Source organism: Macaca nemestrina, chromosome 6 (genome assembly GCF_043159975.1).
Source record: "Macaca nemestrina isolate mMacNem1 chromosome 6, mMacNem.hap1, whole genome shotgun sequence".
Classification (NCBI taxonomy): Eukaryota; Metazoa; Chordata; class Mammalia; order Primates; family Cercopithecidae; genus Macaca; species Macaca nemestrina.
This window is the reverse complement of record NC_092130.1, coordinates 145,964,778-145,981,829: the sequence shown is the minus strand read 5'-3', so window position 1 is coordinate 145,981,829 and position 17,052 is coordinate 145,964,778. Positions and strand designations below refer to the sequence as shown.

At 43.1% G+C, this 17,052-nt stretch overlaps 1 protein-coding gene and 1 long non-coding RNA gene across 6 annotated transcripts in view; one reads left to right on the top strand and one right to left on the bottom strand.

The window, feature by feature from the left end:
• LOC105473061 (prolactin receptor) overlaps positions 1-17,052 on the bottom strand; it is a 167,334-nt gene that overhangs the window by 114,295 nt on the left and 35,987 nt on the right. The window lies entirely within an intron of this gene.
• LOC139363907 (uncharacterized) overlaps positions 1-17,052 on the top strand; it is a 123,838-nt gene that overhangs the window by 72,575 nt on the left and 34,211 nt on the right. Inside the window, exon 2 of the long non-coding RNA XR_011625081.1 lies at positions 8,108-8,152. This is a non-coding gene — a long non-coding RNA (uncharacterized lncRNA). The remainder of the gene's footprint in view (positions 1-8,107; positions 8,153-17,052) is intronic.

Genomic DNA, 17,052 nt, shown 5'->3' with positions numbered 1-17,052 from the left:
GATACTTATGCTGTTGGGTTTAGATTTTTTTTCTTTTTTTGGTTTGTGTGCTTTTTGTCTAGTGTTGCAATTGTTCTTAAGATGGTCTCTAGAAAAATCAGCCTTGAAAAACTTGTCTGGTTGGCAAAGAATATCTTGTTCCCAGCCTTTGCCTCCACATTGTTCACTCGTTTTGTCCTGATTCAAACTTTCTCCTATCACTCTCCTCCCACTTGCCTCAGCCCGTTTGTGGTATGATTTGCCAAGGTCTTGTTTTCCATGGACACCCAAAAACATGCTGGCTGATAAAATTCAACATCTCCCAGGAGTGGCTTCATTTTTACAAGAGCCTCTTACAATCTAGAAAAGCTTCACTGTGATGGTGGAATGGTAGATGGAGAAAATGGAATTATTATTTTGGATGTAGGGTCCATTCATGCCCTGCTTTTTCTCTTCCTCAGCCTTGATCTTTTTCCCTGGGGAGCGAGTCAGTTTGGTGCAGAGGAAGTCAAAGCAGGTCTTCAGGACCCCGCATAGCTCAGCTGAAAGAATCTGGCAGAATCATTTAGCAGCTCAAGGGGCAAGACTGACCTGAAGTCCAGGGCATTTTATTTAAGGAAAAAATTGGCAAACAAAATGCAAAACCTTGCCCTCCTCCGGGGCCTCTGGCAAGAGTGACCTTCCAGTTCAGAAGCTAAATTCTTCCCAGTTTCTCTTTTATATTTGCAAATGAAACTTTCTTGCTTCTTATGTCTTCAAAACACATCGCATCCAATTGAAAGACACACTGATGCTTCAGTAAGCAAATTGTGAAATGAATGTGAAAGAAATAAATTATTGTTTATATGCATTCCTTTAAAGGGTAGTTTTTGTTGTTGTTGTTGTTGTTGATTTTCTTTTCTTTTTTTTTTTTTGTTCTAAGAGATGGAGTCTCACTCTGTTGCCCAGGTTAGAAAGCAGTGGTGCGATCTTGGCTCACTGCAACCTCTGCCTCCCAGGTTCTAGCAATTCTCCTGTCAGCCTCCTGAGTAGCTGGGACTACAAGCACATGCTGCCATGCCCAGCTAATTTTTTGTATTTTAGTAGAGATGGGGTTTCACTGTGTTGCCCAGGCTGATCTCAAACTCCTCAGCTCAGGCAATCCACCTGCCTTGGCCTCCCAAAGTGCTAGAATTACAAGTGTGAACCACCACACCCGGACTTTTTGGGTTATTTTCTACATTGACACATGCAGCTCTGGTTTATTAATTTCCTCTGCTGGAAATGTCACTATTTGAAAACACCACAATTAAATTATTCATAGCTACTGATGAACAACAGTGTTTTCCATGCCTTTCTCTTTCAAACAACACTGCTGTGAACATTCTCTAGCTTGATGACAGGCCTGAATGTAGATGCTGCCCTTTACCTTATCCACCATTACTCCCTGTCTTCTACCTAGTTTTTCAATGAATCCCTTCTGCTTGCTCCACACCCAAGTCCCTCTACTTGGGCCCCATGACTCCTGTTGTATGACCAGAACCTTGTTCCTATGACCTGTCTGGGGATGAGCCACCTTGACTTTACCCTTGTGAACTCTTTCAGGATGAATTTCTTGTCTCTGCCTTTCAGCTTCAGGGAGGAAATGTCGGGTAAGACCCCCACCCTGAGTACCACAAAGCCTATGGGACTTGCTCTACTTGGACCAACTCCTTCTGGCTCACACTTGACAAGAGTGTAAGCTCAGAGAGGCAAGAATGGGTCTGACTTGGTCAATGTTATGTGCTCAGATCATGTTAGGTATAACATAAGGATGGTTTTAAAGTTATTTTGTGATTTAGCAAATGAATTTCTAGTACTTTTAGTTATCAATTGTCTTGTAGACATATCCCAATTAAAGATAAATAGATGGATGGATGGATGGATGGATGGATGGATGGATGGATGGATGGATAGTTAATATGGTTTGGCTTTGTGTCCCCATCCAAATCTCATCTTGTAGCCCCCATAATTCCCACGTGTTGTGGGAGGGACCCAGTGGGAAATAGTTAAATAATGGGGACGGGTATTTCCCATGCTGTTCTCATCATAGTGAATAATTCTCACAACATCTGATAGTTTTGAAATCGGGAGTTTCCCTGCACAAGCTCGCTCTCTTTTTTTGCCTGCTGCCATCCATGTAAGACATGACTTGCTCTTCCTTATCTTCGAGCATGATTGTGAGGCTTCCCCAGCCATATGGAACTATAAGTCCATTAAACCTCTTTCTCTTGTAAATTGCCCAGCCTCAGGTATGTCTTTATAAGCAGCATGAGAACAGACTAATACAATGATGGATAGACAGATGTGTGCTAGGTCCAGTATATAGTGACTTACGGAGATTGTAGATGCTGATGCCTTGGGAGAATCTGCTAAGCAAGGGGAAAAAGGCCTTTTGTAAACTTTCCTGAAGAGTTTCTAAGAACAAGTCTTCTAAGTCTTAATATTTCAGAGGTAGTCCTGTGCCAAACTGTTCTGCAAGTGATGTCCACCTTGCTCTATGCATTTTCTCCAGTGCAAAGACTGGTCTTCTCAAATAGGACACTATTCATTAGGAAGACTTCACAAACTGCCCCCACTTCCTCCATATAATCAAGAATACACTTTCTCTAGCAACATCCTTCCACACTCACTTTCTTCTTCTTATTGTTCAACTATCAATGATCTTGGCACACAAAGTTAGAAGACACTGAGAGGTCAAAGGGGGAAAGGATCCAAGTGACCTGAAATCCCACTAAGCAAGGACTATTTTTAATATTTGGTGGTATAGTCTTTGAGAATGTTTCCAGTGTGAATACGTATTTATTATATATTATAATATTTTATGTAATATCATGTGTGTATATTAGATGTAAATACACATATATATGCATGTGGATGCACATGCAACCCCCATGTTTATCTGCCTGAGTGATTTTATAAAACTCAATTGAGTCTGTCTATACTGTCTCTTGTTATTATCTATTTCTCTCCCAATTTTCTGTGATTCATCTCTTTGTTTATAACTTCTCCTACTTACAATTTTTTTAAAGGCTTTTCCAAAAACCAAGGACTAATTTCAGTAGTTACTAATCTGCTTCAAAAAAATCATCATTAATTCCAAGTTTAATGTTTTTTAACTTTCTTTTTTATTTTAAAAATTAAGGTATAATTTACATACCACAAACTCACCCTTTTACAGTGTGCAGTTCAGTGGTTTTTGGTATACTCACAAGGCTGTGGATCCATTACTACAATCAATTTTAGAACATTTTTTTCACCACCTAGGGAAACTAACCATCAGCAGTCACTCCCAATCCCCCGCTCCCCCCAGCCCCTGGCAAACACTCATCTACTTTTTGTCTCTATGGAATTTCCTATTCTGGACATATACACATGGAATCACAAAGTATGTGGTCTTTTTTGACTGGTTTCCTTTACTTACCATGACATTTTTGAGGTTCATCTATGTTCCAGTATGTTTCAGTACTTCATTGTTTTCTGTGACTGAATCCTTTATTGTACAAATTACCACTTTTTGTTTATCTATTTATCCATTGATGGATACTTGAATTGTTTTCAAGTATGTGGATAGTGTGAATAGGGCTGGTATGAACATTCATGTACAAGTATTTGTTTGAGTATCTGTTTTCAATTTGGCAGGTATATAGCTAGTAGTGGAATTGTTGGTTCACCTAATAACTTAATGTTCAACCTTTTGAGGGACTGCCAAAATGTTTTCTGAAATGGCTATTTCATCTCGCATGTCTACCAACAGCATATGAGGGTTCTAAATTGTCCACATCCTTGCCAACACTGGTTATTGCCTGTCTTTTTTTTTATTATAACCATCCTAGTGAGTGTGAAGAGGTGACTCATTGTCATTTTGATTTGCATTTCCCTAATTAATAATGATGATGAGTATCTTTTCTTGTGCTTACTGGCCATTTGTATATCATTTTTTGTATTCAGATCACTTTGCCCATTTTTAAATTTGGTTATCTTTTTATTTTTCCAAGCTTAACTTTTTGAAACCAGATTTTTGCGATTCAGGAAAGATGACTTAAGGAGTATTTCTACACTCAGTAGATCTTCTTTGTCTTCTCACTTGCTCTTAGGAGCTGAGTATACTTTACTCTTTTATGTCATATATATCTCATGTCTAGAGGTGAGTCATTTACATTAGGTATATCTCCTAATGCTATCCCTCCCCCAACCCCAAGACAGGCCCCAGTGTGTGATGTTCTCCACCCTGTGCCCAAGCGGTCTCATTGTTCAATTCCCACCTATGAGTGAGAACATGTGGTGTTTGGTTTTCTGTCCTTGCGATAGTTTGCTCAGAATGATGTTTCCAGCTTCATTCATCTCTTTTCTTTATAAATTACCCAGTCTCAGATATTTCTTTATAGCAATGTGAGGATGGCCTAATACAGGTATGTATCTCCTACCTTCTCAAGTCAAGATTGAAAGTGTTTTTGAAAGCAATTGTACATAGTAGGTATTTAAAAATACATTGGTCATTAGCATGTCCTTGAGTAAAAGTAATGAGCAGCACATGTAGTCCTAAAATGGCCAATTCTCAAGGCTCTGTGCAAATGGAAATTTGTCCTCATAGCTTCCTAGTATGTATAGTTAAATATCTAGCAACCAGCTAACCTCTGCTGACTTTACATTGGAATGCCACTGGCCATTCAATTTATTTAACCAAGGGTAATCTAATTAGGGGTTAAAACTTAACAAAATCATGCTTAATAATCCTGGCATTGTTTTACATTGACTAGGCCTTAGAATTTAGCTGTTAGTCTAAAGAAGGGTGAGTCACATCTTGCAGGTGAAGTAAAAGTGAGAGAAGAATGATTCGGAACCCTTAATTTCAACAAGGTTATGGGGAGAGGTGCTGTGTGCTTATATTAATTTTGAATTATATCATGTAACTATTAAGTTCAGAAACATTTCTAGGTAGATGCCTATTAAGTGAGAGCTGCCACTCAGACTATGTTATTCTTTTAGAAGAGTCCTTCTTCATCCCTTAATAGACTTAATAACACAATTTGCCATATCCAATTTTCATAACATCAGAACTCATTTACGGATTAACTGCAATTCTTTGTGAAGTAAGGAATAAAGAGGAGGCTAACATAATTTAGCCCAGCAAATCCCTTTTTTATGATTAATGGGAATAGATCCCAAAGCCTTCTGAAGCAGAAAAGGCTCTTAGGAGAGAAACACCTGTGCCAATAACACAGGCTCTATGTGCCTGTGCTTCTAAGTAGGAGTCATCTGGGTTGCTTTCCTCCTCGGTCCACACAAATGTAAATGTTTCTCCAGGTTCTTCTGGGGACATTATCCCAGTAGTCCTGATAGTTGTTTGAAGGTCTTCAACTGTTAGGTAGAGCTGGCCAATTATCACACATGACTGAGTGTGTGTACTCTAAGGATATTGTACTACCTCAAACTCATGTCTACCAACTCCCACTGCATTTGATGATACTTTTTTTTACATGACAAAGACTAACATACTGGTCCATGTTCTCATGCCAACCAAGGGGCTTTGAGGGTATTCTGACCAGATCAGTACTTAGAGTCTTCCAGACAAATGAAACCTTTGTGAAGAGAATTTATGTGCTAGGTCAAATGAGAAACAACTCATAATGGCTGACCTAAAGAAACTGAGGCACTGATTCTACCTGAGCCTAAATCCCAGAGTTAGCTGGCCAAACAGTGCTTCTTCCCAGGGAAATGTTACTGCCGACAAAAATATTTTCCCCTCTGTAAATTGTGATGTAGTGTTCTCTACAGTAGATAGATTTTCACACAGATAGATTTGACTGTTAGTGTTACAAACAAGAGAAGGAAGGAAAAACAGAGAAAGAAGCAATAAAGAAGAAGGCAATCAGAAGAAGCAATTTCATCTTAAACTTAAACCATCCAGAGTAGTCTACAGTCTTATATTTACTAGGAGCATGAGAGAAGCTCATTCTGCCATATGCAGTGGATCATTTAGCACTGGGATGGAATTGCTTTATTTCACAAAGAAACAAGGAACTGGAAAACATTTTGCTCGACAGCAGGAGGCCTCTGCTGTTTCTGCAGTGATAGACTTCATTTAGATAATTGAGCAGGTGGGATCTCAAGGGCTGCAAAAGTGAAGTCTTAAATAAGTGAGGGAACCTGTCCAGGTTCATGGAATCTAAGAAGGGCAGAGGCAGGATTTAAACCCTTGTGGGCTCAACTTCCACAAACCACGCCCTTAACCTCACCGGCCATGCCTTTGGGATACGACCTTTCAGAAGTATTTTTAAATTATACTACACACTTCTTAGCATTCCTGTTTCTCAGATTTTCCATATTTGAAATAGTTAATGTGGGAAATAACAGTTTGTCAAATACAGACACCATAAACACACTGTTATTGTTTACCCACTTTTAAACAATTATAAAACCATGCTCATAGTTAGCAACAACCTGAGACGTTCTCTAGTCCAATCTCCCACCCAAGGAAAAGCATTCCTTCTTCAACTCCTCGGCTGTTGCGACCCCTACTTCCAGCCGTGGTGCGAACACATCAGATGCAGAGTAGGCACTACCCTGCCAAGTGTCCACTCACTGCAGAGAGCTCCAACTGCTAGAAAAACCTGGCCACCTTATAAGCTCATTTCACTGCTCCTAGTTTTGTCATTTGGAGCAAAGAAGAATCTCCTTCTCCTGCTTCCATATGACGACAGTCCATTAAAGATCAGACAGCCACCAGGTTCCTCTGAGAATTTCTCTTCTACAGGAAACAACATGTAAAACAAGTTGTTTTCACAGTCTCTGGTTTCATCAGTCTGTTTCCTTAATGGATACCCGGTGAGTTGCCAATGTTGCTTGTCAAAGGTATTAAGACATCACAGGACTGGGTACAGAGCTCTTGATATATCCTGGCCTTAAGTCTCAGGTCCGCCAACAAAGCTGGCAGCCCGTGGTGTGCCTTCTGGGACCAGAGAGTGTGGCATGATCCCAGGTCCTGAGTCTCTCTCTCAACGAGCCCATCATATTGGCTTAACCAAAGCCAATGGTCTCCAGGACACGGAAAAGGGAGTCCCTTAGGCTCCAGGATTTTTACCCTTCAGTTCACACTGGGAGAAGGTCATAGAGCTCCAGTGAAATCTGGTCTTGTTAGATCATTTGTGGTTGGCTGCAGATGCACATGTGGGCATGTGATAGTTTCAATTTAGATAGAAAGCCCACAACTGAGTGGAGTGTTGAAACCTCAGGGTTACAGACTGGTTCATCTGCGAGAAAACCACAAGTATGATATTTGAAGGACCCTACCATCTTCTTTTGCCAAGTTACTCATTCAGAGCCTAAAAGTTTTCAAAGTATTGTCCCCAACTGAAAGAAAGAAACCCTGTGACAACTTGAATTTATTTGTATAGAAGTAAATCTACAGTGGATCATACTAGATGTCAAATGACCATCTCTGCTTATGGTCTGAATTCTAAGGCATCAGAAGATTTGCCCTTACCTATAAGACCTTGCTCTTTTAGATTCCTGGGATGATATAAAGAATTCTGGATAATTGGAATAACTGGAATTCCTGATACTTGAGAATTCCTGATAGTTGATTAAAAGGTTATCCTCAGAAGAGTATTTGCGTTTAAGTGGGAGACCCTTAAACTTTCAAGATAAAAACCAGCCAGGCACAGTGGCTCACGCCTGTAATCCTAGCACTTTGGGAGGCCAAGGTGGGAGGATTGCCTGAGGTCAGGAGTTTGAGACCAGCCTGGGCAACACAGTGAAACCCCGTCTCCACTAAAATACAAAAAATTAGCCGGGTGTGGTGGTGTGTGCCTGTAGTCCCAGCTATTCGGTAGGCTGAGGCAGGAGAATTGCTTGAACCTAGGAGGAAGAGGTTGCAGCAGTGAGCCGAGATTGCTCCACTGTACTCCAGCCTACGTAACAAAGCGAGACTCTGTCTTATAAAACAAAAAACAAAAAACAAAACAACAACCAACCAGACAATCCTACTGGACTAGAATGACTGAATCGGCATGGGCATGGGATCCATTGCACCACATGGACCCTTGCTTATTGTGTCTACCTGTAAAGTCAACTCTGCTTGTTTCTTATCCTCTTCCCCTCCTCATAGGGAATGATTCTACTTGGCCGAAGCAGGGACTCACCAAAGCTATAGGTAAGATCGGGTGGTAGAGTTCTAAGCATTTTACATGTGTGTATGCAATCTTCCAGATAACACAAGTATCCACAAGGCAGCTGTTAAGTCACCTGACTGTTACATGTGAGGAAAGGGGGTAGTTAAGTTTAGCATAGTGCCACACATATAGTAAATGCTCAACAAATGTAGGTGTTATTGGTTTAGAATGATAATATTTTGGCATGGCTTAAGCCAAAGTCCACCTCTAGATTATAGTAACAAAAGAAAGTTTTGTTTTGCATAAACACAATTTCAACTGCTGGAAGGACTTTAGAAAAACAACTTGTAGGACACTGTGAAGCATCCTTTAGCTTTCAGCTCTCCTTGGGCAGGAAGCCCACTGACCTATGAGTCTTTAGTCTTGCTCTCTAGACTTGGCCCTTCTCTTCATTTCTGATGCTTCGTTCATACATTGAGAGGGACCAATTTCCATATTCTTCCATCTAAATTCAAGAATGTGTTAATTTCATAGTGGGTGTATGTAGCCAGTAGATCAAGTCTCCCAAGAGCTTACTATTATTTAGAGCAATTTTACACAAGGAACGAAATTCCCTTTAAATACTCCACAAGTCTGGCCAGATGACCCCAGTTCCTTCTAAAGTAGTATGCTTTTATTTTCCCCAAACACCTGTTTGATTGAGATGTCAAATAGGAAAGGTAACTTTCCTAAGAAAAGCTTCCAAATGAGTTCCCTGAGGTTCTACGCTTGGGTCTATTCTAACTAAAATTATGGGCCCAGGGTTTGTGTATCTATTTGTCTTGGGTCCTGAGGAGGAACCCAATGGGGATAAAATCCCCATGGCAATGTACTTCTAAAAAACACGGAGTCTTACAGTGAGACCTAGCTCTGGCTCACTGTGAATTTGCTAATAATTAACTCTAGATCTCTGAGCAGGAACAGTCACATTGGTAGAAGGCAGGAATTCTAGCTATACACACACACTGCTGAGAATTACAGGTGGAGGCCTACTAGGAAATAGAGCAAGTTTCACCAGCCTTGACCAAGAGTCTTTGTCTGAGACCAACCCATTGATTGCTTGTGGGGAGGGAGTCTGTAGGAGGGAGAGAGTCGTGATTGTATTCTGCGGCGTCTCTTTCTGTTCAGACTACAGGGAGCAAGACAAAAGTGTTCCCAACCATATTAGTGTTGTCTGATTCATCGAATGTCAGGGTGGAACGAGACCTCAGAGACCATGGACCTCAAAACACCCACTGAGCCTTGCTGGGCTTATCTATCTAGGAGACAATCGCCATATATGGATCTACAGCCTTTAAGTGCACACTGGGCACAGGATCCATTGCACTGTCAGAGTGAAATACACACTGAGTATCAAAGACTTTGTATGAAAAAGGGAATGGAAAATATCTCACTAATAACTATATTATCACACATTGAAATGACAATATTTGGGATATATTGAAACAAATAAGATCTATTATTAAAATTAATTGCACTGGTTTCTTTAATTTTTTTTTTTTGCTAGAAAATATAAAGTTAGATTTGTAGCTCACATGCTATTTCTATTGGGTGTGCTGTTGTAACAAGCACACATTCCCTCTCCTCGAGGTTCTCCCTCAGGGTGACGCTGACCTGATGTTTATCAAGACTTACTGTCACACTGGCTAGTGCTGCCAAGCCATCTAGACTACAACTTATTCTAGATTCACCCTGGAGAGCTCTTAGAGGGCATATCTTCTTCACCCAGAGAAGGCACTTATGCCTTATTAAGGCCTCAGTTGACCCACAGGAAATGGCTCTTCCCTATGACCCTGGGAGGTGCTAGTGCTACTCAGGGCACCTGTGTTCTGGTGCACCTGGCCCTTTAACTAAAAGAGAATGGGGCAAAGGAGAAGGTGGGGAGCAAGTGTAAATACCTCGCTGTGGAGCAGAGGCAGCTACCACCCCACCTGTGCTAGGGTGGCCCTGGCTAACTCATTTTTCTCCACCCTTGATTAAGCAGATTTTTACAATGTTCTTGCTTAAAAATCTATTTGATTCACTGAAAAGTAGTTACAAGTGGTTACACTGGGAAGATGAGTACTACTCTTCTGCACCCCGCTGTGTGATAAAACTGCCTGCCCTCAGGAAGCAGATCCTGGCTCTTGCTGGGTGGAGGTGGTGCCAGCCTACACTAGAGCACCCGCGGTGGCATGTGGCTAGGATTATCAAAGGGAGATTGCAGGCAGCTGGTGTGTACCAGGAAGCGCACCAAACCAGCAAAGTCCTGGCCCCTCTATTCAGTAGCTGCAGGATCCTGGGCAAGCTGGTCTCCTGATCAGTAAAATGGGTATAAGAGTGCCTGCCAGAAGGGTGCTGGCCAGGCATGTTGGCTCACACCTGTGATCCCAGCACTTTGGGAGGCTGAGGCAGGTGGACCACTTGAGGTCAGGAGTTTGAGACCAGCCTGGCCAACATGGTGAAACCCCATCTTTACTAAAAATACAAAAATTAACCAGGCGTCATGGTGCATGCCGTAATCCCGGTTACTAGGGAGGCTGAGGCTGAAGAATAACTTGAACCCGGGAGGCGGAGGTTGTGGTGAGCTGAGATTGCGCCACTGCACTCCAGCCTGGGTGACAAAGAGAAACTCCGTCTCAAAAAAAAAAAAAAGGTTGTTATGGGGAGTAAATGTGAGCATTCTAACACTATCAACAGATGAGACCTCACTATTACTGATAAAATGTGTCCCAGGTGGGAGTCGAGATGCCGGAGTTCTAGGTTCCTTGCCCCTCATTTAGCTCTATGGCTGGGTGCAGGCCCCTGACCTCTTCAGCCTTAGGTTCCTTATCTACAAAATGGATTACGAAGGTTCCTCTCAGTGTGAAGAGTTCATGATTTTCATGACTCCAAGCCCTTTAAATAATAGTGAAAATCAAAGAAACTGAGCCCAGAAAGGTCAAACCACTTGTCTAAAGCCACACAGCTTTGGGGCAGCAGGATCAGAGTAGACATCCTGCTTCCCAGTGCAGGGTTTTCCTGCTGGAGCCCAGGAGCCTCCCTGTCTACCCAGTGAAATGAGACGCAGGAATTCAAGGGGCAAGAGGGAGAGAGCCCCATTGCCTTGGCTTTGGAGGTCAGGGAGTCCATGCTTCTGAGGTGAGTCGGTCAGCAGCAAAGTCAGCCCTATCAAAACCTCTGTGGACACAGATCCTTCTGGTCTCTCCCTCAACTGTTACTGTATATCCCCAATCATTTTCCCTTGGCAGCTCAATTTGACTTTGGCTTATTGTGTCAGCAACCTTTTTTTGTCAGGCAGGTGCTGTCTCCTTAATCTCCTGCTCCTGCAGTCACCTGGGGCAGCCACCCAGCTCCGTCAGGAACTTGCTAGGAAGAAACTAGCCATGCCTGGAAAGTCAGGCTCTTCGAGCTCAGCTCTTGCTAATTTCAGCAGCTTGCCTTCTGATATTTTATTCCTCTTTACCTGGAATTCATTTTGGGCCATCTGATTCGTTTAATCTTCACATAAAAGATCAACATACCTTATTTATTTTTTAAAGGACCGATTCTAAGGTGAGCAAACACTTTTACACTCATCAGCTGCTCCTTGGGCAGCCTGGGATCAGTCCAGGTTGCACATTCTCTAACAAGCTTTGTCTCCAAAGCTCAGCATGGAGGCTCTGCTTCAGCCCACTGAGTGAGCGACAGACATGGAGAAGTTTGCTTTTGTGGGCTCATCAGGACAAGACCTTCATTGGTTCCCCCTTTAAAAGAAATGGCAGTTGTTTTTCCCCGGTTGGGGCAACTTGCATGGTTCTGTGTACACAGCTTGGAGAACAGGGAAGAAAAATCAGAACCCACAGTATCTACTCCTTCTCATCTTGCACCTTTTAGCCAGGAGTATTATTCAAAATATTTTCCTGGTATGGCTTAAGCCCTGACCAACCAAAAAAGACACAAGATGTAAATAACTGGCAAGTCCACACTAATACAAACCGGTAGAATCGCAATGCCATCCGCTATCCTAGGAGCTTTTTATTTACACCCAGCATAATCTAACATTTACTGAGAGAGTTCTGAATGTCAGACACTGTTTTAAATGCTTTCCAGGAGTTAACTCATTCACTTATTATTGAAAACTTTATTAGGTAATGTTTGGGTTGAATTGTGCCCTCCCACCCCAAATTCATATGTTGAAGTCCCAACACCCAGGACCTCAGAATGTGATGTTTTTTGGAAGTAGGGTCATTGCAGATACAATTAGTTGAGATGAGATTATGAGGGTGAGCCCTAATGCAATATGATTGGTGTTCTTATAAAAAGGGGAAATTTGGACATAGATACATGCACGCAGGGGCAGCACCACATGACGATGAAGGCAGAGGTAGACGGTGCTTCTGCAAGCCAGGTAACACTAAGGATGAGCAGCACAGCACCAGAAACCAGGAGACAGGCATGGCACAGATTCTTCCTCACAGTCCCAGAAGAGATCCAACCAGGCTAACGGACACCATGCTTTCAGATTTCTGGCTTCCAGTACTGTGAGACAACGCATTTCTGTTGTTTCAGCCACCCAGTTGTGGTACTTTGTTACGGCAGCCCCAGCAAACTAGTACAGGGGGACAATATAATTATCCCATTTTACATGTGGAAACCGAGGCACAAAGAGATTAAGTTCTTCCCCAATGCCCCACAGCTAACACTTGGCAGGCAGTTTGCTCCAGAATGTGCCCTCTTAACTACATTACCAAAAATCATTCTGGCTGGGTACAGTGGCTCACGCCTGTAATTCCAGGCGTGAAGGGGAAGGCTGATGCGAGTGGATCGCTTGAGGTCAAGAGTTCAAGACCAGCCTGGCCAACATGGCAAAACGCTGTCTCTACTAAAGCTACAAAAATTAGATGGGCATAGTGGCAGGTGCCTGTAATCCTAGCTACTCGGGAGGCTGAGGCAGGAGAATCGCTAGAACAGGGGAGGCAGAAGTTGCAGTTAGCCGAGATTGTGAGATTGTGCCACTGCACTCTAGTCTGGGTGACAGAACGAGACTTTGCCTCATTAAAAAAAAAAAAAAAAAGAAGAAGAAGAAGAAGTGCTGCTTTGGCCTAAACAATCAGTTGCTTTTTCTTTGAAATAATTTTTAATTTGAACATAGTCCTATCATAATCAGAAAAGAGTAAGTGTACCCTGTAGGGGTCAATGATCTTTCCCTAGTGAGCCCATCTTGTTCTGCTGCACTGTGCTAGAGCATCTTGACCACTGTGTATCTATTTATAACCAATGAGGAATCTTCTTTCCAACAGAGGCTCTGGGGAAGAGCCACACAGCTGGGTCCTTGAACCTGGTGATGAGCAAATACTGTAAGGAAGCTGGTCGGGTTCCAGACACACAGTGAGCTTTTATCAGGAGGAAATATTTACATAATGGGGATTTTACACTACGATGACCAAAACAAAGCCCCTAGAGACACTGAGACTTCTGAGGAACATCAGTTCTAGCCTATTTTATTGTAACAGCGTCCTAACTGTTCTCCATGTCATCTCTCTTGTCCCCTCCAAACTGCTCTGCATATTTCAACCAGAACTTTCCTTCTGCCAATGCAGATTTAATCATACATCTCTCCTGCCGACAGACCTTCCATAGTTCTTCTTAGCCTCAGCCTTGTTACCTGGCCTCAAAGTCCATCTTTAGAAATTCTGTTCTGGTTATCACTCAAATAACAGACACCCCAAGAAAACGGATTCTTGTGAGACACAGACACTGTATCTTTCATATAGAAAAGTTTGGATGCAGAGACTTGGCTCTGCCCCCCACCCTGGGTCTCACTTCCCCCTAGGCTGCACCGTTAAGATTTCAGCTAGTTGAATCCCAGTTTTCCAGTGACCATGAGGCTTCCTCAGTGCCTTTGCTCTTGCAGTGGGCTTCTTCTGCCAGGAACATGCTACCCAGAGCCCTTCTCCTTCCATCTCTACCTTCAAGTTCAGGCATCAAGTCCAGAGGAATTCTTCCTAGATCAGCCCATTAGGGTTCCAGGCCCTCTCATGCAGGCCCATGGTTCAAATGTCCCTCAGGACCATGGACTTCATCATGTTTGACATGATCATCATTGGTCCCTGTGCCTGTCGTGCCCACATACTTCTTGGGGACAAGGACTGTGTTTCATTCATCTTTGTATTGTCAAGTCCTACTCTGTTATATAATTGGTGCTCAGTCCCAATGTTGAGAGAATACATGAGTGAACGAACGACACACAGTTCAACATTACAAACAATTAGGGCATGGTTCTATGCTCTGTCATGAGCATCTGTTTTTTAATGTCCCTGGAAATTCAGGGCTCCTTGTGAATGAGTTAGTGGCAACATCTGCATGCCATCCTCAGCTCTGTGCCCTCCTCTCTCCCCACCTCTTAATTCTCTAAGGGCTCCAGCATATTTAAATGTACTCCAATGTCTATGGCTGAGAAGTACCCACTAGCGTGGGTAGAAAGAAAGCATGTAGGGTAAGATAAAAGGAGCTAAGCCTAAAAAGGTTCTGGAAAGTCAGGGAGAAAAAGTGTGAACAGGAGGAGGAAAGGATTTGAGAGGTGAGAGTCACATTCCCAGACAGAGGAACACAGTTTAGAATTTTCTCTTCTCTTTCTCTCCACTACTACCAAATGCTGGACATTGCCCTGAATATTCAGCACCAGTCCCTTCCATGCATGAAATGAGTGTAAATGAGCAAGAAGATAAGGTGGGAATTCTGTTTTGGTTAGCTCTCAAATAGCAGATGCCCTCAGAAAACAGATTCTTGTGAGACACAGATGCTGTATCTTTCATATAGAAAGTTTTGGATATGGAGAGCTCGATGGTAGGAGCTCTGCTTCTATGTGGGGCCTCTGTGTACAAGAACTGCCCTGAAGACATCCAGGTACAGCAGAAGCAGCCAGATGCTGTTGCATTAGTAAAGGCCGGCTGTCTCCAAGGCTGATGCTGTGCTCAGATTTGAGTGTGGTTTTTTTCCTGCTTGCATTTGTAGTTACGTAGAACTCGTTGGGCCACTTCTTGTGGTTTGAAGAGTCTGAGCCTGGCACATTAGGAGCAACAGAATCACCATGGGGCTCTTCTCGCCATGGACATGTCCTTCTTCTTCAGAGATGTCATTTAGGAGACTTCGAAGTGGCAAGGCAGCTATTCCTTGCCCCACCACTGCCCCCATCTCTACCATCTGTGTCTGTCTACAGTGACCCTCAACTCCCCTAGTTATGCAACAGCAGTGGGGAGAAGGAGCAAGATGTATGTCTCTAGATAAGCCCCACATTGAAAAATGCCTTTGAGCAAAGCAGCCCCCAGTTCTTTCCCTTAGGCAAGAAATTCTCAAGAGCTCTCTACCCTTGTACTGACTGGGTAACTCATGTGAGCACAAACACGGCTAGGATATGAACAGATCCAAAGCAAAGCATTCTATCATCTTACTGGGTTCATTCTCTCTCTTCATTTCATCCAGAGAAAGGAAAATGGACACCATGCCTTGGGAGGACTTGATTTTAAGCAGTGATGTTGCACCAAGACACAGGTCTGGCTGATAAGTTCTCTTGCTTGGAGGGCACCACTGAGCTAGTAAATTCTGACTAGCAGGTTCCTATCGGTCCTGCAATCTTTAGGTGAATTGTCAGACCCTCTGGAGAGCTACCCTCTACCATCCAGATTGCTAGCTGCACCCCTCAGGCCGGGTTCTCACATCAGTGAATGGGAGCTACTGCTATTGTTGCACAGATGTTCTCTCCTCCCAAAGGTGAACATCTGGAGGGCACAGATGCCTCATCTTCCTCTCACAGTGATTTCTTAGCACCCAAGTCACCCTGCTTGCTCTTCTTGTTCCATAGAGGTCAGGTGGGCTAATTCTGATGCCTTGTGACTGGGGTGAAAGATGAAGGCATGGAGAGCTGGATTCTTCCTCTGAGGCAAGAATGCGTTTTTTTTACCTGGCATGTTAGGTTGGCATGCATCTCCTTTGTTTTTCTGCTTCCCTGCAGCATGGCTCTGGTTCTGTCCATGGAGCATCTCCCAAGCCAGGTGGAGTTGGTGGCAAAGTGGCACATTCCTGGCTCACGAGGTGTGTGTCAGGCAAGCTTGATGCTGCCCTGTGGCATGGAGGGTTCAAATAAGAAACCAGCTCACACCTACCCGAGATGACTGGATCAGGGACTGCTAGGCCATTTGTCTTCTGGTGTCTGGGAAAACTTGCTTCTTTAGAAGAGACTTTGAAGGTTTCATTGGTGTAATAAATATTTATTAGATGCCTACAAAGTGCTGGGCTCTCAGGATGAAGGTGACATGGTTCCCGCCCTCATGACCTCATGACACTCTGTCTATAAAATCAGGAAAGGCCTGGTGCAGGTCAGTGAGGGGCTGCCTCTCTCACTGAGCCTTGGTTACAAGGCCCTGCCTTACCCCAGGTTAGGCCTCTGTGCGCGTCTCTCTAGCTTGTTTTTCCACTTCTCCAAAACCTTCCTCCTCTCGCTTCTATCTTGTCCTGTGTTCCTTGCAGTTTTCCCTTCATCCACCCTTTCCATTGTTTCTGCCTTCTATCTTGCTGGAAAGTCTGCCCAAATGGATACACAGACTACAATACATCCATACAATGGATTGTTACTCAGTGCTAAAATGGAGAGAAGCCACCAAGCCCTGGAAAGACATGGAGGAACCTTAAAAGTATATTAAGTGAAAGAAGCAGTCAGAAAAGACTCCATTCTGCATGATTCCAACTATATGACATTTCAGAGAAGGCACAAGTATAGAGACAGTAAAAAGATCAGCAGTTGTCAGGGATTTGCAGGAAGGAAGGGAGGGTTATGTTTTAGGGAAGTGAAACTATTCTGTATGATACTGTAATGATAGATACATGTCATACATTTGTTAAAACTCATAGAACCGTACGACCCAAAAAGTAAACCCTAATGTAA